The 27,177-nt window shown below is 41.9% G+C and overlaps 1 protein-coding gene across 10 annotated transcripts in view; it reads right to left on the bottom strand.

Annotated features, from left to right (window-relative positions):
- The window catches only part of MIPOL1 (mirror-image polydactyly 1), a 753,413-nt gene that overhangs the window by 500,645 nt on the left and 225,591 nt on the right, over positions 1-27,177 (bottom strand). The gene's annotated exons all lie outside the window — the stretch shown is intronic.

Here is a 27,177-nt window from a genome sequence, read left to right on the forward strand (position 1 = left end):
AACGCAATGCAAACGCGTTAAAAACGTGTCTTAATGCAATAGGTGCGTTAAAGGGTCTTTACATTTCAAAGCACATCTAAAAAAGGTCAAATCAAGCCCATTACTGCATGTGCATTGGTGTGAAAGGGCAAATAAGGTCTGTAGTCACGTAACAGCTGTGTGGGCTGCTATAGCTGTAGTGCCATCACTGTTACCTGGAGCTAGCTAAGTTGTGTAGAGACAGCACTGGGTTCAGCTCCAGTTAATGTCAATCTCTAATACTATAGACAGTATTATTGTAGTGTTTGACTAAGGACCTGAAGGTATCTAAGCAGAGGCCGAAGGCCTATTTGTCTAGAGATTGAGTACATTTACATATCACAGCTACAGTGAGCCTTAACAGAAAACTTAGAATACTTATACTTCAAAGCATAAACCTTAGTGTTAACCTGAATAATTCACCAAAAAAAACGATGCAGGACACAGGAAACCCTTAGTGGGAACTTGTAGGCAGGACAAAAAGATAATCCAACTTTCAAATACAACCCCTGGCAAAAATGATGGAATCACCAGTCCCTGAGGATGTTCCTTCAGTTGTTTATTGTTGTAGAAAAAAAGCAGGATCACAGACATGGCCAAAAACTAAAGGCATTTCAAATGGCAACTTTCTGGCTTTAAGAAACACTAAAAGAAATTAAGAAAAGTAATTGCGGTGGCCAGTAACAGTTAGATTTATAGAACAAGCACAGGTAATAAATTATGGAATCACTCAATTCTGAGGAATAAATTATGGAATCACCCTGTAAATTTTCATTACAAACACTAATACCTGCATCAGATTAAATCTGCTTGTTAGTATGTAGGTAAAAAGGAGTGATCACACCTTGGAGAGCTGTTGCAACAAGTGGACTGACATGAAGCATGGCTCCAACACCAGAGATGTCAATTGAAAAAAAAGGAGAGGATTATCAAACTCCTTAAAGAGGGTAAATCATCACGCAGTGTTGCACAAGATGTTGGTTGTTCACAGTCGGCTGTGTCTAAAACATGGACCAAATACAAACAACATGGGAAGGTGGTTAAAGGCAAGCATACTGGTAGACCAAGGAAGACATCAAAGCGTCAAGACAGAAAACTTAAAGCAATATACCTTGAAAACAGAAAATGTACAACAAAACAAATGAGGAACAAATGGGAGGAAACTGGAGTCAACATCTGTGACCGAACTGTAAGAAACCGCCTAAAGAAAATGGGATTTACATACAGAAAAGCTAAAAGAAAGCCATCTCTAACACCTAAACACAAAAAAACAAGGTTACAATGGGCTAAGGAAAGGCAATCGTGGACTGTGGATGATTGGATGAAAGTCATATTCAGTGATGAATCTCAAATCTGCATTGGGTAAGGTGATGATGCTGGAACTTTTGTTTGGTGCCGTTCCAAGGAGATTGATGCAGACAACTGTCTGAAGAAAACAAGCAAATTTCCACAGTCAATTTTGATATGGGGCTGCATGTCAGGTAAAGGCACTGGGGAGATGGCTGTCCTTAAATCTTCAATAAATGCACAGGTTTACATTAAAATTTTGGACACTTTTCTTATCCCATCTATTGAAAGGATGTTTGGGGATGATGAAATCATTTATCAAGATGATAATGCATCTTGCCATAGAGCAAAAACTGTGAAAAAATTCCTTGAAGAAAGACACATAAGGTCAATGTCATGGCCTGCAAACAGTCCGGATCTCAATCCAATTGAAAATCTGTGGTGGAAGTTAAAAAAAAATGGTCCATGACAAGGATCCAACCTGCAAAGATGATTTGGCAACAGCAATCAGAGAAGGCTGGAGCCAGATTGATGAAGAGTACTGTTTATCACTCATTAAGTCAATGCCTCAGAGACTGCAAGCAGTTATAAAAGCCAGGAGGTGGTGCAACAAAGTACTAGTGATGTGTTGGAGTGTTATTTTGTTTGTTTTTCATGTTTCCATAATTTTTTCCTCAGAGTTGAGTGATTCCATAATTTATTCCCTGTGCTTGTTCTATAAATCTAACTGTTACTGGCCACCACAATTATTTTTCTTGATTTCTTTTAGTGTTTCTTAAAGCCAGAAAGTTGCCATTTGAAATGCCTTTAGTTTTTGGCCATGTCTGTGATCTGCTTTTTTTCTACAACAATAAACAACTGAAGGAACATCCTCAGGGACTGGTGATTACATCATTTTTGACAGGGGTTTTAGAAGCAGTAAGCACAACCACATCAGAATCATATTGAGATACTTTGGAGCTGAAAAAGGAGAATGCAGGAAAATGTTCTGCTGAAGGTGGAAATGAGAAATCACCTTGAAGAAAAGCAGCCCCAAGGCCTCAAACCACCTTTTCCCTTTGAAGCACAAGGAAGCATCATTAACAAATTAAGGCAGCTTTACCCTTCTTGCTGAAGTGATAGTCACAAGAAAAAGGGTATAAGGGCTGAGGGAATATCCCAAAAGAGCTTTATAGCTCAGACTGGGGAAAGTAGAGGACATGTCCCACAGAATATTGTCTAGGGTGAAACTAGCATGTCTCGCACCATGCAAAGTAAACCTTCCAAGTGTGAAGACAGACTTCCTGGGAGGTCAATTTCCTAGCTTTAAAGTGGAGTTCCACCCAAAAATGGAACTTCCGCTTTAAGTGCTGGTGACCCCCTGACATGCCACATTTGGCATGTCATTTTTTTTGGGGGGGAGCGGGTACCCTGTTTTTAGAGGCAACCAGCTCCCACTTCCTCCCCTGGTGCCGTGGCGGAGGAAGGAAGATCACCTCTCCCCCCTCCCTCCCATCTTCTGGGACACGTCACAGGTCCCAGAAGATTGCCCGGCCATTCACAGCATGCGCAGTGCATGCCCGACTGTGAAGCCAGGCACCCACAGTTAGAATACCAGTGCCGCAGAGAGGAGGGGAATAGGAGCGAGGCTTCCTGCACCCGCATTGCTGAACCGTGGGACAGGTGAGTGTCTGATTAATAAAAGTCAGCAGCTACACTTTTTGTAGCTGCTGAATTATAAATGGGTGGAACTCCGCTTTAAGCAGCATAGAACTAATGAAGCTGAACAGACACTGATCCCTCAGGACTTGAGGCTTTAACAGTCAAGCCATCAAAGCCAGCCACCATAAAGCAGCATGATAGACCAGCCCTTGGGAGAGCAGGTCAGGTTGGTTGGGAAGTGCCCACAGGGTGTCTTCCCAGGAGTCAGAGAATGTCTGTCTACCAAGTCCTTCTGGGTCAATTTGGTGTCACCAAGATCACCAGGATGCCCTTCACCTTGATCCAGAGAAGAAGCTGAGGAAGAAATTAAAGCAGAGGGAAAGCGTTTATTGGCCCTTGGATGCTGGCCATGAACCTGTTCACCTTATTGTTGAAATGGGTTGCCAACAATCAACGTCCGGCATCCCTCAATAATGACAGTTGTCTCAGAACACTTTGGGCTGAAGAAACCATGCCCTCGCATCCAGGTGCCAACAACTGAGGAGGTCTGCTTGCCAACTGTCTACCCAAGGAATGTGGACTGTAGATAAGGCTAGAAAGGGTCAGCTGTGACATTGTGCACCTGAACCCTCGCTGGTTGTCCTTGAAGCTGGTCGGTCCACCACATCAGAGGGAGTGAATAGCCCTTAGCTAAAAAAAACGTTGATGAATTCCCTCACCAACCACATCCTTTGGACTGATTTTGTCTCTTAAGCCGCGTACACATGGGCGGACTTTTCGAGCGGACTGGTCCGACGGAACTAATCCGTCAGACAATCCGACTGTGTGTGTGGGCTTCATCGGACCTTCAGCGGACTTTTTCTGTTGAAAATCAGATGGACTTTAGCTTTGGAACATGTTTCAAATCTTTCCGATGGACTCGAGTCCGGTCGAAAAATCAGTTCGTTTGTATGCTAGTCCGACGGACAAAAAAGGACGCAAGGGCAGCTATTGGCTACTGGCTATGAACTTCCTTATTCTAGCCCCTTCGTACGTCACTACGTTCAGTCCAACGGACTTTAGTCCGTTCGTGTGTGGGAAAGTCCGGTCGTTCGAAAGTCTGTCGTAACTCCGTCGAAAGTCCGTCGGAAAGACTGTTGGACCTTTGATGCTGAAAAGTCCGCTCGTGTGTACACGGCATAAGACTCCTCCCCAGTCCAGCAGTCTGGGAACTGTAATGAGAACAGGTGAGAAAGAACTTTATCGGGTTGACATATATGTTAAGATACTGCAGCTGCTGACTTTTAAAATAAGCACACTTACCTGTCCAGGGCGTCTGCAATGTCCTCACCCAAAGCTGACCCATCCCTCGGCTCCGGGTGGAGGCATCAGCATCTTCAGTAAGGGAATCAGGAAGTGAAGCCTTGCGGCTTCACGGCCTGGTTCCCTACATGTGCAAGTCGCGCTTCGCGTTCTGAGTGGTCCCTGCTGTCTTCTGGGACCTAAGTGTCTCCCAGAAGACAGCGGGGGGGGGACAGATGAGGCGTAGATCGCCGTGGATACTGTGGCGATCTTTCCCGGAAGACAGGTATCTGCCGCCCCCCCCCGAACCCTGAAAGGTGCCAAATGTGACACTGGAGGGGGGAGGAACCGGATCAGCGAAAGTTCCATTTCTGGGTGGAATTCCAATTTAAATAAACAAAGCCCCCCGCTATATCCAAAGCCAGTCTCCTGGATGTATAGCAAACCAGCAAAGTGCATAGAATGTTACATTGTGAAGAAAGATCTGGGCTGTGGAGAAGTTACAGTTTCTCAATGCATTTCACAGACATGCTTCTTCAGGAGAAGGGTGTTTAAATAGTAAAAGTAAAACAAAAAAGAGCATACTATATATACAAATCACACATCTACATGCAAATAAGTATATAACATGGCATGGCATACTATCTATGGCAAGGTATGTTTATTTAGTTCAAACTAAACTCTGGGCACCCCAATTGAAAAAGTGAAATGAGAGGGGTACTGGAGAAGATAAAAAAAAAGTGAAATGAGAATATGTTATTTTCTTTCCGTGAAGTACATTTTTCCAGAAAACAATCTGGGTGTTTTTTCCATGAGACTCATGAACAAGGATCACATACAGGGACCATAGGTGGAAGGAGAGGGCAACACAATACCAAATGTGCTACTAATCTAATATTGCAGATCTGCACACACATAGACTTAGTAGATATCCTGTCGTTTTTTCTAGAAAAAAAGAGGAAGGTATAAGGAGCCAATACACCAGTAAAGTCCCCTAGTGCCTTCTTGTTTTTGACCATCTTGAAGGAGGCGACCACGTGCAGAAGTGCTGTACAATAACAGGTTACATGCTAAATACAGGTCTAACATGTAACAGGTTACTAAAGGTAAACTTATCCTTTAAGCCTTATACAATGTCTAATCTCTCCTCCTTTGTATAAACTAAGAAATCAAAATAAAAGTAAAAATAAACACCGCTGTGTGTGGGCAAATATATCCTTTCCATAAATACATTGTATATAAATCCCAAAAATCTAATTATATTCATCCGTTAGTTCAATTCCATAATCTCAAATCATATGTAAATTGTTACCAATCATCTGTTATGACATACAGTCAGGTCCATAAATATTGGGACATTGACACAATTCTAATTTTTTTTGGCTCTTTACCCCATCACAATGGATGTGAAATGAAACAAACAAAATGTGCTTTAACTGCAGACTTTCAGCTTGAATTTGAGGGTATTTACATCCAAATCAGGTGAACGGTGTAGGAATTACAACAGTTTGTATATGTGCCTCCTACTTTTTAAGGAACCAAATGTAATGGGACAATTGGCTGCTCAGCTGTTCCATGGCCAGGTGTGTGTTATTCCCTCATTATCCCAATTACAAGGAGCAGATAAAAGGTCCAGAGTTCATTTCAAGTGTGCTATTTGCATTTGGAATCTGTAGCTGTCAACTCTCAATATGAGATCCAAAGAGCTGTCACTATCAGTGAAGTAGGCCATCATCAGGCTAAAAAAACAAAACAATCCCATCAGAAAGATAGCAAAAACATTAGGTGTGGCCAAATCAACTGTTTGGAACATCCTTAACCACTTCCCGACCGCCGCACGACTATGTACGTCCTAAGTTTGAACGGGGATATCGTTGTTATGGCAGCAGCTAGCTGCCATAACCCCGGTATCCCCGTTTTCGTGCGGCGGCCGGCTTTCAGATAAAAGTGGTCCCTGCGGCGGATTCGCCGCGAGATCACTTTTATCGGTGGCGGGAGAGGGGGCCCCCCCCTCCCGCCGCGATCCGGTGCCCTCCGCCGCTTACCGGAGCCGTCGGTAGCGGCGGAGGCGATCGCGTCCTGTGCCGTGGTGTGTCTGGAGACGAGTGAGGCCAAGATGGCGCTCACTCGTTTCCATGACACTGCTGGGCGGAAGCGACGTCAAAACGTCACTTCCGTCCACGCCTCTTAAAAGGCATATTTTTTCAAATGTCATTTTTCTAAATGACTTTTTTTTTTTATTGCATTTTAGTGTAAATATGAGATCTGAGGTCTTTTTGACCCCAGATCTCATATTTAAGAGGTCCTGCCATGCTTTTTTCTATTACAAGGGATGTTTACATTCCTTGTAATAGGAATAAAAGTGACACAATTTTTATTTTTTTTTTTAAACAGTGTAAAAATAAATAAAATATAAAATAAATAATAAAAATAAAAAAAAAAATTTTTAAAACCCCCCTGTCCCGACGAGCTCGCGCGCAGAAGCGAACGCATACGCGAGTAGCGCCCGCATATGAAAACGGTGGTCAAACCACACATGTGAGGTATCGCCGCGACTGGTAGAGCGAGAGCAATAATTCTAGCCCTAGACCTCCTCTGTAGCGCAAAATATGCAACCTGTAGAATTTTTTAAACGTCGCCTATGGAGATTTTTGAGGGTAAAAGTTTGACGTCATTCCACGAGCGGGCGCAATTTTCAAGCATGACATGTTGGGTATCAATTTACTTGGCGTAACATTATATTTCACAATATAAAAAAAATTGGGATAACTTTACTGTTGTTTTATTTTTTTATTCAAAAAAGTGAATTTTTTCCAAAAAAAGTGCGCTTATAAGACCGCTGCGCAAATACGGTGCAAAAAAAAGTATTGCAATGACCGCCATTGTATTCTCTAGGGTGTTAGAAGAAAAACCATATATAATGTTTGGGGGTTCTAAGTAATTTTCTAGCAGAAAAACCTGTTTTAAACATGTAAACACCTAAAATCCAAAACGAGGCTGGTCCTTAAGTGGTTAAAAAGAAAGAACGCACCGGTGAGCTCAGCAACACCAAAAGACCCGGAAGACCACAGAAAACAACTGTGGTGGATGACCGAAGAATTCTTTCCCTGGTGAAGAAAACACCCTTCACAACAGTTTGCCAAATCAAGAGCACTCTCCAGGAGGTAGGTGTATGTGTGTCAAAGTCAACAATCAAGAGAAGACTTCACCAGAGTGAATACAGAGGGCTCACCACAAGATGTAAACCATTGGTGAGCTTCAAAAACAGGAAGGCCAGATTAGAGTTTGCCAAACAACATCTAAAAAAGCCTTCACAGTTCTGGAACAACATCCTATGGACAGATGAGACCAAGATCAACTTGTACCAGAGAGATGGGAAGAGAAAGTATGTAGAAGGAAAGGAACTGCTCATGATCCAAAGCATACCACCTCATCAGTGAAGCATGGTGGTGGTAGTGTCATGGCGTGGGCATGTATGGCTGCCAATGGAACTGGTTACAAAAAAAAAACAGAGAATACTCTGTAAAGCAGTTCTTCAACAAGGACCCACTAACATATTTAATTATAAATCTTTATTTAGTTATCAGAAATCGAACAATTTAGAAAAAACAAATATATTACAAATAACTCTTCCACATCAAATTGCGGCTACTAATAACATATAGTTAAAATAAGACTGACGTCTTAAGGGACTTGGGTGGCCACCATACCTATTAAACACCTCTCACACTAACATCAGCCATACACATACAGACAAAAATCTCTAAGACCCGGGTCCAATGTGCTTTCAGTAGTCCAAAGGGGCTCTAACTAAAACAAGCATTGTTGCGGCATCCATTGGGTATATAATAGAAGCATTTGCCTGTATGGGTTATGTTAAGGGGAATGGATTAATCGTCCACTTTACAAATACAGTTCCCGGCTGGGATTGTTTGCAGTGCGGTGCCGAAATCAGCAATTATTAGTCTGAACTTCCGTATGTCCCCAGCGTGATTTAAAAGTCACTGATTACAATGTATTCATTCCCCAAATAATGGGATATATTTAAAGCTCACCCGCCAAGGATCTCTCTCCTGCTTCAGACTCCCGTCCGTACACGGTCTCCTCGCTCACTGAGAAACACTGCACTCACGTCTGAGTTGTTTGGTTCAGCTTCACAGCCTACGGTGAGCCGCAGAGTTCACATCCTAAGACCAGGCAGTGTTCAGGGGCTGAGATGGAGCATACTGTGGAGAGCAATATCCAGGTTCAAGGGTGATCAGTGAATGGGGAAAATCCTTTCAGGACTGCTTCAGGCTATGCGGCTGCCGGCAGAAACGCAGCGCTAGATTAAAGTGGAGAGGGTTTTAGGTGCATGTGCACAACCAGAGGTCCCTGTCACCACAGACACAGTGGCACGATTCTTACGCGTTTCACCTGGTCACAGGCTTCCTCAGAGCAATGGAACTGGTTCTCTTGTATTTATTCATGATGTTACTGCTGGACAGTCTCGAGGTACCCCATTCTAAGGCTTAATGTACACGGGATGTTTTTACAACCTCTCCTGAACGATTTAACCTCTGTACATGTACTGATAAGATAACATTGAGGAGAGTTCAGGGGCAGCTGAAAAAAACGGCCAACTGCTTCTAAATGTCCGTTTACTAACAGCAGTGTAAATGAGGCCTAAGATGTAAAAAACAATTCTAAAAGCTTTACAAAATGCAGCAACAGCTACACATAGGACACCCAACACTAGAGGTGATTTTTTCTTCCAAAGCAAAATACACTTTTGCACACTGGTACTGACTAGTATTCCAATGTTTCTCTTCTCCTTCAATTTCTCTCCATCAGTTAGCTAATATCATCCCAGTGCTGAGGGAGAGGGGCACATGAGGGTCAAATAAGGATGCTGTGAAGGCAACAGACAGACAGTCTCCTTATTAACTGATGTCACTGGTTGCTAGGATGCCAGTGTCTAGAAAGGCTTTGTGTAACTAAATAGCAGGCTTGATCCACCTGCTGGCTTGTGTACAATTGTTTATACATTTTTAGGCATTTTGCCAAGGCACCCCAGCAGAAACCTCAAGGCACCCTGGTTGAAAAAGGCTGCCCTATATGACACTATGCATATCCTTACCAAAAAATGGGATAACTGGGACAATCTCTTTTTGTAATGTATGTTGCGCGCCCCCCCCCCCTTTTTTTTTTGTCCGGCATGTGTATTGAGTGATGTTACACTTGATATTGATGCTTTAGATTGGTCTCTATCTGAGTACGATGATTTGGCTCGTTCCCCAATGTCCTACCTTATTATCAGCAACTATTAATCCAATTGTATCCAGTTTTCATATGTATCTTCATGATTTGTATATCCTATGATTATAAGCAAGATATACTTTACAGAATATCTGTTTGGACTGTTACAGCTTCTTGATTGAAACTTGATCTTCAAAATAAGACGTTTATAAACACAAAAATGGACTATTTGTATGCACTTGGTTGATTCAATTGAGCATTTTTATTAGTGTACCTTACATGCATTTATTTGTGTGTTGTTATGTCGTTTACATATGTGGTCCATAGTTATGCTTTTTTGCATTATCACTTTGTATATGCATAGTAGTTTATGATTTTTTGGCACTGCACTATTTGTATTTTATATTATACAATATATTCTCTCTCCCACCTATCTATGTACAAATTAAAAATACTAGGGGAGGACTTATCTCCAATGGCTGTTCTTATCTGTTGTGAATAATACTGTCTATTAAACTCAAAAATTGATGTGTCAGATAGAAATCTAAACGTTCTGATGCCACGTACACACGAGCGGACTGTCTGGCAGAAAAGGTCAGATGCAATGATTCTGTCGGACATTCCGATCGTGTGTGGGCTTCATCGGACCTTTTCTGTCGAAAATTCCGACGGACCTAGAAATAGAACATTTGAAATCTTTCCAACGGACTTGAGTCTGATCGAAAAATCTGTTCGTCTCTATGCTAGTCCGATGGACAAAAAAGGACGCAAGGGCAGCTATTGGCTACTGGCTATGAACTTCCTTATTCTAGTCCGGTCATACATCATTACGTTTGAAATGATCGGACTTTGGTGTGATCGTGTGTAGGCAAGTCCATTTCGTTGGAACTCCATCGCAACTCCGTCGAAAAGTCCTTCGGAGTTCAGGCGGACGAGAAGTCCGCTCGTGTGTACGCGGCATAAGACATAATCTTTTTTTGCTTCTGCCAGACTTCTATCCCTCTTCAAAAAAAAACAATTTTACTGCCTCTGGGTCTTCTCTGTAACAAATTATTTTATACAATGAGAAAACATCAGCGGTTAGTAATATAAAGTCTTTATCATATTAAAAAAAATTCTAATTTTGTAATAAATGCTTAATATCTCCCAGAGATAGGATGGGGCAAAAACCTTGGTGAAGACCCAACATGCTGTGAACAGGCTAGGCAGAAGGGTAACAAACTGGAAGGATTATGTACTCACAGCACAATGCAAACAGGCATTGATGTAGAGGAAAAATGAGGATGTGTAAACAGGCATCCTTGATTTCTACAGAAGCTAGGGGCTAGCATGTCTACCGGCTGAAAGGTAGCAAAGATTTACCTGGCAGATTCCATGTGGAATTTTTGAGCCAAAAGGAATATGTTGAGAATTTTCAGATCTAAAATGGGTCAAATGCCCCCCCCCCCTTTTCTTTTGGATCAGTGAACAGATTGAAGTTGAACCCCTGAAATCTAACTCTCTCTGGTACTGCAGCTGGCACCCACTGAAAAAGGAGCTCTGGTGGACAGCGTGAAGTTCCACCCTCTTCTGTGGGAAGGATGGCAAGTTTGACAGCATGAAGTGGGGTGGAGGTAGGATCAGATCTCTATCTTGTGAAACCCTGAGAGACATAATTACCCTTTTGCCTAAAATATTCTGTGCCAAGATGGCTATGAAGGCTGACAGGCATCTCTTCACTCTGATAAGTGGGGGTGCCCCCTCAATGCTAGGAAAGCTTGTTCCCAGACTTGGCAAGCTTAGGTGTCTGAATTGGGCTTGGACTTGACACGGATGTCCAAAAAATGAAAAGAGCTTCTTTCAGAAAACTTGTGTGACTGTGTATATGCAAGGCAAGCTTGAGCGGAATTCCGTCTGAAAAAACATCCAAGATTTTTCTGACGGAAATTCCGCTCCTGTGTACACGTCATAAGGGTTCAAGGAGTCACCAAATAGGAGTTGTCCAAAAGATATTGGAGCAAGACAGTTCTTGTAGGAAAGCCTCCGAAGTAGGGCATTTTTTTAGCAAAGCTTTTGGGAGGCACAAAGATTTTCTTTGGATGAGGCCAGTCACTGCACAAGTTCCAAGAGCAAGTGTACAGGAAATGTTTTGGCTGGCTCAGTAATTCAAGGAGCCAAGACTGGTGAACTTTGGTTGGGTCGATACAGGGTGTACTAGGGCAAGACAGGAGTGTACTGCATGAATAAACACATGGATAGTATTCTTTAGCTTGGTACAGGGATCAGCAGTGTGAATATCCTTCTGTGCGAAGCCCTCAGAGTCATGAGATGAGCAGTCCTCTTCCCCTATGCAGGAAGCACAGACGTTGCAAAAAGAAAATCAGCGTTTGACCCTTGGAGGAGAGACAAAGAGGTCTTGCTTTCAGCCCCAACGATCTGAGGGCTCTAACAGGGTAGATAGCTTTCCCATAAATCAGACGTTGTGGCTGAGAAATACTCTCTGCATAGACAGGAGGAAGAAGAAGCAACTGAAAGAGCTAGTGAGGCATCAGTGGAGGGCAGCAACACAAACTGTAAGCACTGGTAAGGACTATCCCATTCAAGGCCATTACAGAGATGCTGAAGACCCTTTCCTGAGCTGTTACCTGAATGGGGGCTGACAAGGCATACTACCCTTTTCCCCCCTGTGCCTACAATCCACCCAAAAAAATATGTACAGATTACCCAAAGGGTTACACACAACCTTTGCTGTAGATCAGGAACAGAGAATGTCTTTTGCGATCAGTCATTGTAAGCAAAGGTCCCTAGAAATGTCCAAGGATCACTGCGTGCTGTAGTCGGGGGGGGGGGGTAGGGAGTTGAGGAGTACGTTTCTGTGCCTTCCAACTGCATGCCAAGAGATTAAAATGGCACACTCCTGCACAATAAGTCCCAGTGGAATTGAGGCTGCATAGGCGCAGAAGGCATCTCCAGATCATAACTCACTAATTCTTACAGTTGTTAAAATATACAGATATATAATAAAGTAATAAAAATTACTTTTATCCATTTTCCATAAATGTTACTAAGGCTTCTAGAGCTAGATTACCTCTTGGCTTCCAGGATATACAATTGACAAATTGTTTCCAGAACACTTGCCAGGTGGGGAGAAACTTTCTATTACGGTATTTTTTATAAAAAGGAACACATACAAATGAAGGGGTCTGAAGAAAAATCTTCTGAATTATGGGAAACCTTTAAAAGTGACTGGCCGTGGGAGGGACTGCTATTGTAGACCACCTACTAAAAATTCTAGATGTCTGGCTGTGTCTGAATTCAGTAACTCAATCACAGGCTGAGAACAAGCAAGCTCTATAGGAGTATTAGACAAGTATCTGAATGTGAATATATTACATAACTGAAGCAAAAGTATCACAAGAACAGCCAGAAAACTAGTGCTCTCAAAGTAGATTTCAACAATGGCAACCTTTACGAATCTTTCAACAAATTCCCTTTAAAAAGATCATCTGTGTTCAGTAAAGTTTAGATTTGTTCACCAATTACCAGGCTTTTTGTACTTTTTTGCTCCAAGATTTTTGTTAAGAGACTTGGGATTAGAATTCTAGATTATGGTATTATACTTAGTTTTACACTTTAACATATTATTGCTACACTAAACATAATATATCTTGTGAGTGCCATATAGATAAAAATTTTCCCCTTGTTTCCCCCCCCCCCCCCCCCCCCTTTTTTTTCTTTCCCTCTTCCCCCTCTCCTTTCCCCTCCCTTTTCCCCCCTCACTTTTTGTCCTTTTTCTTTTCTTAAATACCTGACTGGGGTTACAAACCTTAATACATCGTATATACCACCTATAACTATGTTGTGCACGCCCCCATAGCAGTCCTTTAGTATCGCTGGGGCGCTGGCGCCCACCACCACTCTTATATGAGCAAGCGCACAATTGTTCTTTTTGGTACTAGATATGTGGCGCCCTTGTAGACGCCTGTTTCTCATCTATGTGTATATGTACTAATAATCAACTGTAATGTTATATACCTTGATAGCTACATCATATACGGCTATTGCTCTTGAGGAAGCGTAATCCATACGCGAAACATGTCGAGCATCGATCAATCCCAACATGTGAACTGACTATGAAACTGCTATATAGCCATCTCTCCGGACCTATCCACATGGGAAGCTATTTCTCCTAAATGCCCGAAGATTTTCGTACTGTAGACGGTGTTGTATAGCAATGATTCTAGTACAGACACATGTTGTGTTTTAAACCATTATTATTTTTGTTTTGTTTTGTTATGTATGTTTTTTGATATCAAATAAAATAAGGAATTTTTATCTATATTTTTTGTGGTGCCTAAAAAGTCCATAAGTCCCTTCTCCCCCGGTTTTTGATATATGTAATTAAAAGGACGCGGCACGGTACTATCTTTAGTGTATCCACGGCGCCACTCCGTGTGATGATACACATTTTCTATAGTTTTTTCCGTAAAGTTTAGATTTGTTCACCAATTACCAGGCTTTTTGTACTTTTTTGCTCCAAGATTTTTGTTAAGAGACTTGGGATTAGAATTCTAGATTATGGTATTATACTTAGTTTTACACTTTAACATATTATTGCTACACTAAACATAATATATCTTGTGAGTGCCATATAGATAAAAATGCTTGATGAAGAAACATAAAACTGTGTTTTGCAATTTCACAACTTTTAAAACATGTTATCTAAAAAAGTTTTTTTTTTTTTTTCACTTTTTGTTTTGAGTTCCACCTAAAAACAGCACTGCAGTTCCTGTTATGTGAGTGTGTCCAGGCACTACTGTGCCTACAGCCTCATACTGTAGCTGTATATATGCAGTGTGACAATTAAGGGACTGCTGCCTCTGACTGCTAGTCTCAGGAGATTTGGAGTGAGAGTTGGTGATGTTACTATTGTGCTGTTCACTGTTCTCCATGCTAGAGACATGACACAAGGAGGCATAATCCTGCCTCTACCAAAATGGTTGTCTTCACTCAGAGTGCAGAACAAGGCATAGTCAGTAATGGCAAATGATCAGCTGCAGGGAGACCACAGGGGCTACTGGTGACTACTTCTTTACCCTCTGTAGTTTAGTTCCTATTCAAGTACACTTAACAATAAAAAAAAAAAAAAAAAAAAAAAAACAGCAATAAGTGTGCCCATTTTCAGAAACAACAAAAAACTAGGTACCACCTTTACTTGTTTTTTAAGAAATCTACTACTCATTCATTTCCTGTCTCAGCACTATTAACTGTAACTGGGATGCACCCACAAGGCCTGGAATTTTCTAGTAGGCATGGTGCATCTGAGAGCTTCAGTCAGTCCATCCATAACGTAAGCTACACAGTACCTCCAGTGATATAAGAACCTGTGCTAATATCTTTTATGTCAAGTCACAAGCTCTAATTATCACAGAGTTTAACATGATTACACTGCATGGGGAGTAAAAAGCATGCAATTTTGGCAAGGCTTGAGAACAGGTTAATATTCATGGAGGTTTACATACAAATGCTGGAGGAATTACTCAGAGCAAACAGGAACTGTTTTTTTTTTGTTTAAGATAAAAAAACATTGTTTGCTGGGGGTAACTGATCTTTGCTCCTGGTTGCCGTTTAGAACAGTGGTCACCAAACAGCAGCACTTTGCTTGCCTTTATCCAGCCCTAGAGGCATAATTCCCACCACTTGCAATAACAATGGGGCATCATTTCTGCCACTGACACCAACAATGCGGCATTATTCCTTCCACTGACACCAACATTGGGGCATAATTCACTTCCACTGACAACAAAAATGGAGCACTATTCTTTCCACTGACACCAACTATTTCTCCCCCTAATACCAAAGATCGGGCATCGTTTACTCCCACAGGGCACAGTCCAGCCCCTCTAACGTCTGAAGGACAGTAAACTGGCCATTTATTTAAAATGTTTGGAGACCCCTGGTTTAGAACACTGCTAAGGCTGATCTTCATGCCCAGGGACTGCATTATCCAAGTTAACCACCAGCAGTTCTGTTCATCCCCATGATGAACGGCAGTTACAGTGGGGCATATGGAATGGGCACTGGCCCATACATTATAAAACCTAAAATGCAATGATATGTAGGAGAGCTTTATGCCCATCTACCCTAAGTGACAGAGTATGCCATGGAATCCATACACCTATGTCCCCTAGAGAGACAAGTAGTTTCTACAGGAGAACTGAGCTGGGGATGAACACATCTTCGCTGAATAATGGCTTATACAAGCAATTATTATTAAAAAGATTTTTCAAGACAGCAAAAATATTTTACAGTTACAGCAACAGCAGGCAACTGGAATCAATCTTTCACCCACATACATTCATATTACTGAAATATGATTGGTTTATATGCAATACAGCACTTGGAAAACAACCATCTATTTGCACTGCATTGGAACACAGACACAGGAATAATTCTTCAAAGTTCTTCAAGCTTTATCTACAAGGCTGTGTCTACCAGATGGATTTTAAGGTTTTTCAGTTTAGTCCATCCTCAATGATGCTTTGTTTTACAGTCATTTTTTGAGATATACTCTAACTGCTTGATGTTGAAACATCTAAGCAAGTGAAACGTGTGAATGGCTTTGACCGGACAATGTCCTCATCGCATGTAGGTAATGAATTAGACAAGAACAAACAACCTGCTAACTACTAAGATGTAGGGATGGAAGCTAGGTGAAGAGCCCATCAACAAGCACATGCTAAGGACTCAGTTTACTTGTTGGTTTGCAAACAAACACAAAACCATCAGACAATTGTAAATTGGGGAGCAAAACACACAGTTGTGGGAGTAGAAGCCCTTTCTCTAAAGAAATCTATAACTCAGACCTCGTGCACACTGAACGTTTTTTACAGCTGCTCCTAGGGGCGTCTGCCATTCTTTTTTTTTTTTCTGCCTCTAAACTCCCCTGCATGTTAATGCAAATGAAAGTGTGAGCCAGACAAAGATATAGAATTAATCCTTATTGTGGCACCATCCCATTTAAGTATATAACAAACCACAACATAACCCCTGTTAGAGGGAGGGCCACATCCTAAAAAGGATGAGGGAACCTCAACAACCACAGGGGAAGGAACTTTAATTGTGCCAATAAATGAGGAAGAATAGAACCTTCAGTAGTATAAAAACATCATTTTATATCATTACATTAAAAAGATGTAGTGCCATCAAAAGTAAAATCATATCATATAAAACCAATACAATGTTAGACAGTCAGTCTTAGATATTATAAATGTATGGAATCAACGCGTTTCGCTGTCATTAGCTTCTTCAGGATTCACGCTTAACGATGGACACCAAATAGATCAGACTGTTACTGACTTTCAGGAAGACCCGGGCCTTGTTACTTAAGAGCCCATCCTGTTTTATCCATAGAGAGACATGTGATCCTAGAAATAAAGGTTGGACTTCCCAGATATCAAGTAAATGTAGTATAAATGTCACAAAAATATGAATCTTAGCTTGCCTGGATCAAAATGACATGGTCTTCGAACATGGGAGGAATTTTACCTAGCATTGGATGCAGAGGAATAAAGAAGGGTGTATATCTCCACAATATAGGGCGACGCCACACCTTCTACACTGTTCCTAATGCATAAACCAAACACCATTGTTTGTCTCACCAAACCCTCTTGTCGCCTTATATAGTAGAGATATACACCCCCCCCCCCCCGGGCAAGCTAAAATTCATATTTTTGTGACATTTATACTGCCTTCACTTGATATCTGGAGAGTCCAAGTTTAATTTCTAGGATCACACGTCTCTCTATGAATAAAACAGGATGGGCTCTAGAGTAGCAATGCCCAGGTCTCCTTAAAAGTCAGTAACAGTCTGATCTATGTGGTGTCCAACGTTAAGCGTGAATCCTGAATCTATCAACAGCGAAACGCATTGATTACATAGGCTTAAACTATTGAAGGCTGACTGTCAAACACTGTATTGGTTTTTTACAATATGATTTTACGTTTGATCGCACTTCATCTTTTTAGGATGTGGCGCTCCCTCTAACAGAGGTTATATTCTGGTTTGTTATCTCCTGCATTTTAGCCTATGTAAGGAAGATAGGGGGCGCTAGATACCATATTATTCAAGTGCTCTAAATAAATAAATAAATAAATCTCCTGCATTACCAAAAAAATGGAAATGTAAGAAAGCTAGGGGGCGCTAGATACCATACTAATCAAGTGCTTTAAATAAATAAATCTCCTGCATTACCAAAAAAATGAAAAACATAATAATGACAAATCATAATTAGATTACACATTGAAGTGCCCACAATAGTGAAAAAAATATATAGTGATTGATTGTCCACATAAAAAAGTGATTTGAAGTGGTTGAAGTGATATCTTTCAATATTATCCCAATCTTGTTGCTGTAAACAAAAGGTTTTCCATCACCAAAGGAAAATAAGAAAAGGAAAACACCTCGAAGTAGTAGATATCTGCTTACCAGATACCAATGACTCCTTTAGTTAAAAAGAGAGTCACTAGCGCTTGTGCAGGGTTGTGCCTGCTCACATGGATGGCCGGACTGTGGTTGGTATTATAGGCATGGATCGTTCCCGTCAAGCTCATTCAAGATAGGATAAGGATACATAGGAAACAAAAACAGTCTCCATAGCGTAAAACCATTTATTAAAAAAGTAAACAAATTAAAAAGCCAAATGGCCGCTTACATTGGTGGGTGCCTACCCGGCACTGGGGCTGCTTGCATGTCAGGGTGACTTCGCTTAGGAGCGGTACGTGGTCACATGTCCTATCACCCAACAACATCCGGATCCTTTGGCTGCCCCCCTGTGTAAGCTGGAACGCACGCCAGCGTGGAGGAGACATGAAAGGCTTTTTCTGACTGCGAAGTCACCCTGACATGCAAGCAGCCCCAGTGCCGGGTCCATGGATTTTTTCCGACTGATGTTGGCTCAAACTTGTCCTGCATACACACGGTCGCACAAAGTTGTCAGAAAATCCGATTGTTCTGAACGCGGTGACGTAAAACGCGTACGTCGGGACTATAAACGGGGCAGTAGCCAATAGCTTTTGTCTCTTAATTTATTCTGAGCATGCATGGCACTTTGTGCATCAGGTTTGTGTACACACGATCGGAATTTCCGACAACGAATTTTGTTGTCGGAAAATTTTATAGCCTGCTCTCAAACTTTGTGTGTCGGAAATTCCTATGGAAAATGTGTGATGAAGCCTACACACAGTCGGAATTTCTGACAACAAGGTCCTATCACACATTTTCCATCGGAAAATCCTATCGTGTGTACAGGGCATTACAGTGTGTGTGTGTATATATATATATATATATATATATATATATATATATATATATATATATATATATATATATATATATATATACACACACACACAGTGGGGACAGAAAGTATTCAGACCCCTTTAAATTTTTCACTCTGTTATATTGCAGCCATTTGCTATAATCATTTAAGTTCATTTTTTTCCTCAGTAATGTACACACAGCCCCCCATATTGACAGAAAAACACAGAATTGTTGACATTTTTGCAGATTTATTAAAAAAAGAAAAACTGAAATTTCACATGGTCCTAAGTATTCAGACCCTTTGCTCAGTATTTAGTAGAAGCACCCTTTTGATCTAATACAGCCATGAGTCTTTTTGGGAAAGATGCAACAAGTTTTTCACACCTGGATTTGGGGATCTTCTGCCATTCCTCCTTGCAGATCCTCTCCAGTTCTGTCAGGCTGGATCGTAAACGTTGGTGGACAGCCATTTTTAGGTCTCTCCAGAGATGCTCAAGTGGGTTTAAGTCAGGGCTCTGGCTGGGCCATTCAAGAACAGTCACAGAGTTGTTGTGAAGTCACTCCTTCATTATTTTAGCTGTGTGCTTAGGGTCATTGTCTTGTTGGAAGGTAAACCTTCGGCCCAGTCTGAGGTCCTGAGCACTCTGGAGAAGGTTTTCGTCTAGGATATCCCTGTACTTGGCCGCATTCATCTTTCCCTCGATTGCAACCAGTCGTCCCTGTTGGGACTTATTGGACAGGTGATGAGCAGTGCCTAGATTTCTCCCCACATACCGCTTAGAATTAAGGTCAAAAAGTTCTATCTTGGTCTCATCAGACCAGAGAATCTTATTTCTCACCATCTTGGAGTCCTTCAGGTGTTTTTTTTAGCAAACTCCATTCGGGCTTTCATGTGTCTTGCACTGAGGAGAGGCTTCCGTCGGGCCACTCTGCCATAAAGCCCTGACTGGTGGAGGGCTGCAGTGATGGTTGACTTTCTACAACTTTCTCCCATCTCCCGACTGCATCTCTGGAGCTCAGCCACAGTGATCTTTGGGTTCTTCTCTACCTCTCTCACCAAGGCTCTTCTCCCCTGATAGCTCAGTTTGGCCGGACGGCCAGCTCTAGGAAGGGTTCTGGTCGTCCCAAACGTCTTCCATTTAAGGATTATGGCGGCCACTCTGCTCTTAGGAACCTTAAGTGCAGCAGACATTTTTTTGTAACCATGGCCAGATCTGTGCCTTGCCACAATTCTGTCTCTGAGCTCTTCAGGCAGTTCCTTTGACCTCATGATTCTCATTTGCTCTGACATGGACTGTGAGCTGTAAGGTCTTATATAGGCAGGTGTGTGGCTTTCCTAATCAAGTCCAATCAGTATAATCAAACACAACTGGACTCAAATGAAGGTGTAGAACCATCTCAAGGATGATCAGAAGAAATGGACAGCACCTGAGTTAAATATATGGGTGTCACAGCAAAGGGTCTGAATACTTAGGACCATGTGATGTTTCAGTTTTTCTTTTATAATAAATCTGCAAAAATGTCAACAGTTCTGTGTTTTTCTTTCAATACTGGGTGCTGTGTGTACATTAATGAGGAAAAAAAATGAACTTAAATGATTTTAGCAAATGGCTGCAATATAACAAAGGCGTGAAAAATGTAAGGGGGTCTGAATACTTTCCGTCCCCACTGTTTATATGGGGTTAGCTCAAGGGGATAACCTTCCCTGGCAAAAAGGCAGGCCAAACTTCAGGTTTTTTCTTAACCAGTTGCCCTCTGGAAGATTTACCCCCCTTCATAAAAAGGTCAGTAACCAGGCCATGCTGAAATGTTAGTCATTTTTTCCCCACACATAGAGCTTTTTTTTGGTGGTATTTGATAACCTCTGGGTTTTCTATATTTTGTGCTATAAACAAAAAAAAGATTGACAATTTTGCAAATAAAAAAAAAAAAACAATACTTTTTACTTTCTGCTATAAAACATATTCAATAGAAAAATGTAAAAAAATCTAATTTCTTGAATTTAGACCAATATGTATTCTGCTACATGTTTTGGGTTAAAATAAAAAACCTGAAAAGTGTATATTGATTGGTTTGCGCAAAAGTTATAGCGCCTACATACTATGGGATATATACTGGAGTTTTTATTTATTTTCTTAATACTAGTAATGGTGGTGATCAGTGACTTATAGCGGGACTGTGATATTGCAGTGGACAATCTGACACTAACTGACACTTTGTGGGAATCAGTGACACTAATACAGTGATCAGTGCTAAAAATATGCAGTCACTGTATTAATGACGCTGGCTGAGAAGTGGGTAAACATCTAGCGTGATTAAAGGGTTAAATGTGTGCCCAACCTGTGTTTTTGTGTACTGCTTTTACTAAGGGATATGGTGGATTTCATTCCCTGCTTTGCAGGTAAACACCACATCCCTGCTGACAGGACGGAGCTCTGTCTTGTTTACATTGGACGGCACTCACTGATTGGCATCTGTTGTGACTAATCACAGCAGCATCGGCGCACCCCCTATGCGGAAGCGCAGAATCACGTATATATACATGTGATTTTGCAAACAACAGCCACCCTGTACCAGTAAATCTGCTATAGGGCGGTCAGCAAGTTTTTAGAATTCTGTTTTAAAATCCATTTTTTTTAAAAAAAGGTCGCAAACAGAACAAAACAGAAAAAATTAAAACAGTACAGATCCTTCTCTGACAGGTGAAGGACTTCTGATTGACAACAAAAAACAAGTGTTTAGCAAACCTTTTCTTACTCTTACAGAGTGATTACCACATGTAGATCTCTCAGGAGGCTTCCTGAGTCCCAGGATAGAGCACCCTTTTGTTCTAGCCCTTCCTTATTTATTCCACCTGCTGTTGCTCAAAAGTGGGAAGCAAAACTCATGCTCCCAACTTTGTGGGAACAGTTTGGGGGGGGGGGGGGCCCTTCCTATGCCAACATGACTGCGCACCAGTGCACAAAGCAAAGTTCATAAAGACATGGATGAATGAGCGAGTTTGAGGTGGAGGAACTTGACTGGCCTGGACAGAGTCCTGACCTCAAATAAAACAGCTTTGAGATAATTTAGAGTGGAGACTGCGAGCCAGGCCTTTTTGTCCACATTAGTGCCTGACCTCACAAATGTGCTTCACTCCTAAACCTTGTGGACAGCATTCCCAGAAGAACTGAAGCTGTTATAGCTACAAAGGGTGGGCCAACTCAATACTGAACCCTATGGACTAAGATTGGGGTGCCATTTAAAGTTCATGTGCGTGTAAAGGCAGGCGTCCCAATACTTTGGTAATATAGTGTACATAAATATATATATACTGTATAGATGTGTGAGAATAAAGGCCAGCATGATGATGTACCACTAGAAGGCAGGTTTATGGGAGACTGAGCTCAGAGGAAGTGGACTAAAAGATGCTGGTCAAATTCCTGACATCTAGTGGCACAAATGAATTAATGCTTGGGATTAAAAGCAAGTATTGCAGCATAAGCTCCTTTTTTATTTTTACTTTTCCTGAGAAATATATTTTTTAACTAGAGTTTCACCTAAATAAAATGCAGGGAAAGAAAACAAAAACAGTCTATTAATTATAATATTAAATGCATAAAACACACAAATCTGGAAATACATAGATTGTTGATTTTTATAAAAGTAATCTACAAAAAAGCTGCAGGGGTTTCAGCTGATCGAAAGTTTAATTCAGAATTACTGAAATCAGTCAGATGAGATAGAGAGGCTGGTTAAATATTAATTGAAAGCAAATAACCACTCCTATCTTGCAGTATAGATTTCTGGGTAATTACATTCACCTGGCAGCCCTTTGTATGTTGCCCCCAGTAACCAATTATATACACAAATGACAGCTGAAATGTGACTAGTAGCAGCAGGTACCAGCTATACTTTACATTTCCTCTAATTTCCCCTAACTTGACGTCTACTCTATTTGGGTGAACCAGTGACAGTATCCCTGTCATTTTGTCCCTATGGAATCACTCCCTCTAGCCAAGGCAGCAGGATGTTCCTCCTATTGCGAACGATCGATATTCACTAGCATTCAGGCCCGCAACAGAGCAACATCTCCCTGTATCTGGTTACAGTGGGATAGATTCCATAAGGACAGACAGGCAGCCTATTTAGCAATTCTGTTGCTGTTAATTTGGACTGCACAGCATACACACTGCCCAACTACTGTAAGAGGAAGTACTATAAAACGGAGACCCTTAGTACAATGGTGGTCTGAATTGCTATCTATGTCTGTCAGCGTAGGAAAGAGCTGAGGAAGTCAGGAACAGGGTAAGTATATCACCTTATTCATCATCCCCTAGACCAACCTTTTTCAACCAGGGTGCCTTGAGGTTTCTTCAGGTGTGCCTTGGCAAAATGCCTAAAAATTGCCCAAACATTGTATACACGCTGGTGTGCGGGTAAAGCTGCCTTTTAGTTACACAAAGCCACAGGCTTTCATTGTGCACCATTTCAACCTTCTAGCGGTCGGCGTCCTAAAGACCAATGGCATCACCAGTTGATTAGGATGCATAGCATCCTTGTTTCACCCTCCCCTGCCCCTCTCCATCAGCATTGAGGGCACCTTAGCTGAGTGATGGAGAAAAACTGAGGGAGAAGAGAAACATTGGAATAGTAGTCAGTACCAGTTTACAAATGTGTATTTGCTTTGCAAGAATAAATCACCTCAACCACCACATTGGGTGTCCTACTTGAGGGGGATGTTGCTGCTTTATGCAAACTATTAAAATAGTTTTTACATTTTACAATGGGGTACCTCGAGACTGCCCTAGGCAAACTGAGCAGTTAACCCTTGAAGTGGAGAGGAGGAGCCACTGCGAGGATAATTTTTTTTTTTTTGCCTGGAGTTCAGATATAATGTACAATGAAGGAATCAATTTATTTTCAAGGAATAATTTGGAAAAGTTACCATAAAGCTTTGTGAGCAAAAATGAGCACTACCAACACATACATGAGAGGCAGTAGACAGTAGAAAGCCTTCTAACTTCCCAACTTTTTGAGATAGGAACGAGGGACACCTACTAGCCATGGTATGTAGAAACAGGACAAAGCCCCTGCCATGCCTCCTTAACCGCTTCAATACAGGGCACTTTTACCCTCTTTATGCCCAGGCTAATTTTCAGCTTTCAGCACTGTCACACTTTGAATGACAATTGCGTGGTCATGCAACACTGTACCCAAATTTTTTATCATTTTTATTTACACAAATAGGGCTTTCTTTATGTGATATTTAATCACTGCTGGGTTATTTATTTTTTGCTAAAAAACAGAACAAAAAAAGACTAAAAAAAAAAAAATTTCCTTTGTTTCAGTCAGAAAATTTTGTAAATAAGTGATTTTTCTCCTTCAATGATGTGCACTGATGAGGCTGCACTGAAGGGCACTTGTAGACTGCACCGAAGGGCACTAATGAGGAGGCAGTAATATGCAGCACTGATAGGTGGCACTGATGGGTGGAACTGAAAGACAGTACTGATTGGCATTTCTGATGGGCACAGATTGGCATCACTTATTTTTTATTTTTTTTAGATTTTTTTTTTAGATTCAATGATTTTTATTGAGGTTTTCACAATGAGTAAGCACAGAAGGATAAGAAAACATTGACATTACCGGTTATGCATTAGAACATAAAGCAGAGATTAACTTGAGTGATTACATTGACATAACATAGGTCACGCTTAAACTTGAACGGTAAATGTATTATTAGCACTAGTCGATCAGTAAGGGTATTGTTCCTGCACCCAGACACCCCATCTGGGAACAAACTGTGTCGTAGGGTGGGAGGCAACACGACCAACCTTTATTTTAGTTTCAATCTTTCTTTATTGTTTTATCAAGATTGGCATCACTTATGGGCACAGATTTGTGTCCACGATGGGCACTGACTGGCATCACTGCTGGGCACTGTTGGGGCTGCACAGATAAATCAGGGCAGTGAGGATCAGTACACCGATTATCCATGCAGATCCCACCTCTGAGGAGATGCCACTGATCAGCTCTCCTCTCCTCACACTCTGTCAGTGTGAGGCAAGAAAAGCCGATAAACGTCACTTCCGTGTTTACATGTGATCAGCTGTGATTGGACACAGCCAATCACATGGGTAAAGAGCCGCAACATTGCGGGCGCGCAAGCGCAGTGAGACAGGGGTGATGTCAAATGACGTAGTCTCAGAACGAGAGGGGATCCCACCTGCCGTCAGTCTATATGTCGGGCGGGATCCCCTCTCTTTCTGGATGAGGTTAAAGGAGAACTATACAGAAAAATTGATTACTTTTCTCCAGATCATTGGGACCTTGTATTCATGTCCACAGGCGAAAGTTAAGCTGGCAGGATATTATTCTGATCTCATAGATATTTCACGGGCACTCAGGGATGCCATTTATCCCCTCTGCTCTTCGCTATTGCGATAGGTACGTTGGCACGCGGGAGCACAAGTGCGTTCTAGTTGCAGATGACATGCTTCTGTTTGTCACATCTCCTCTTACCTCATTTCCAGTACTGACAAAGATGCTCAGAGAATTTGGTGCGATATCCGGCCTTTCTATTAACCACTTCAGCCCCGGAAGATTTTACCCCCTTCCTGACCAGAGCATTTTTTGCGATTGGGCACAGCGTCACTTTAGCTGGCAATTACGCGGTCGTGCGACATTGTACCCAAACAAAATTGACGTCCTTTTTTTCCCACAAATAGAGCTTTTTTTGGTGGTATTTGATCACCTCTGCAGGTTTTTATTTTTTGTGCTATAAACAAAAAAAGAGCGTCAATTTTTTACTTTTTGATATAATAAATACCCCCCAAAAATATATAAAAAAACAAATTTCTTTCTTAGTTTAGGCCAATATGTATTCTTCTACATATTTTTAGTAAAATAGGGGATAGATTTATGGCATTTTTATTATTAATTTTAATTTTAGTAATGGCGGCGATCTGCGATTTTTATTGTGACTGCGTCATTATGGCGGACACATCGGACACTTTTGACGCTATTTTGGGACCATTGTCATTTATAAAATGATCAGTGCTATAAAAATGCACTGATTACTGTGTAAATGACACTGGCAGGGAAGGGATTAAACACTAGGGGGCAATCAAGGGGTTAAGTGTGTCCTAGGGAGGTGTTCTAACTGTAGGGGGGATGGGCTACCACTGACATGACAGCGATCACTGCTCCCAATGACAGGGAGCAGTGGATCTCTGTTATGTCACAAGGCAGAACGGGGAAATGCCTTGTTTACATAGGCATCTCCCCGTTCTGCCTCTCCACACTGCAATTGCGAGCCGCCAGGGAACATCGAGTTCCCGGGGCCCGCGGGCACGCTCCCGCAGCGTGTGGTGGGCGCGTGTCCGATAAGCGGCAAATTTAAAGGGGGACGTACAGGTACGCCCATTTGCCTGCCTGTGCCATTCTGCTGACGTACATCTGTGTGCAGCGGTCAATGAGACTAAATCTCTAGCGCTTAACATTAATACTCCTGCTAGACCACTTTCACGCCTTAGGCTCGGTTCACACGGGGGCGACTTGTTAGGCGACCTAGCCGCCTGACAAGTCGCCTCCCGTTCTGTACAATGGAACCGTTCTAATCGGAGCGACGCAAGTCGCTCCGACTTAGAAGAAAGGTTCCTGTACTACTTTGGGGGCGACTTGCATAGACTTCTATACAGAAGTCGTCTTGCAAGTCGCCCCGGCAGTCGTGTGCAGGTCGCCTCGGTGAGGCGACCTGCAAGTCGTGCCGCCTCTGGTGTGAACCGAGGCTTAGAGAAGCTTTCCCATTTTAGTGGCAAGACAAAGTTTTACCATACCTGGGAATCCCCCTTACTGCGTCTTATTCGTCGCTATATTTGATTAATTCATCTGACTAAACTTCTCTTGCATTGGTCGCTACACGAGCTTTCGTGGTTTGAAAACATTTCTGCAATTAAAATGAGCCTGCTACCCAAATTATTATACCTGTTCCGCCCTTTACCCATTCCCCTTAACAGGGCTGACTTAGCATGATTCCAATCAAAAGTTACTAAGTTTATTTGAGGCTTCAAGGGTCCTAGACTACCTCGATTCACCCTCTATACATGGAACATAGGGCACTTCTGTTCAGGAATTCAATCCTAAAATGTAGAGAAGTAGTGTCATCCAAGGAGATATAGAGGGCTCCTTTGTCAGACCTCTGTCGTCTGATGAAGGAGCTCTACTGCGCATGCCCCAAAACGCGTTACCACCCCCTGACGTCCACGAGTGAGGTGTGTGTTCCACCGTGGCCTCAGGACAGGACAGGAGCTCCCCGGGTCGGCTCACCACATCCACCCCCCCTCTTGCTGCTGGTCGGCTAAAGGAGAGGGAGCCACAGGAACAGAACTTTATGTGATGATCAGACATGCCCGTTTTACACTGTGATT

The sequence above is a fragment of the Aquarana catesbeiana genome, linkage group LG13 (assembly GCF_042186555.1).
Source record: "Aquarana catesbeiana isolate 2022-GZ linkage group LG13, ASM4218655v1, whole genome shotgun sequence".
Classification (NCBI taxonomy): domain Eukaryota; kingdom Metazoa; phylum Chordata; class Amphibia; order Anura; family Ranidae; genus Aquarana; species Aquarana catesbeiana.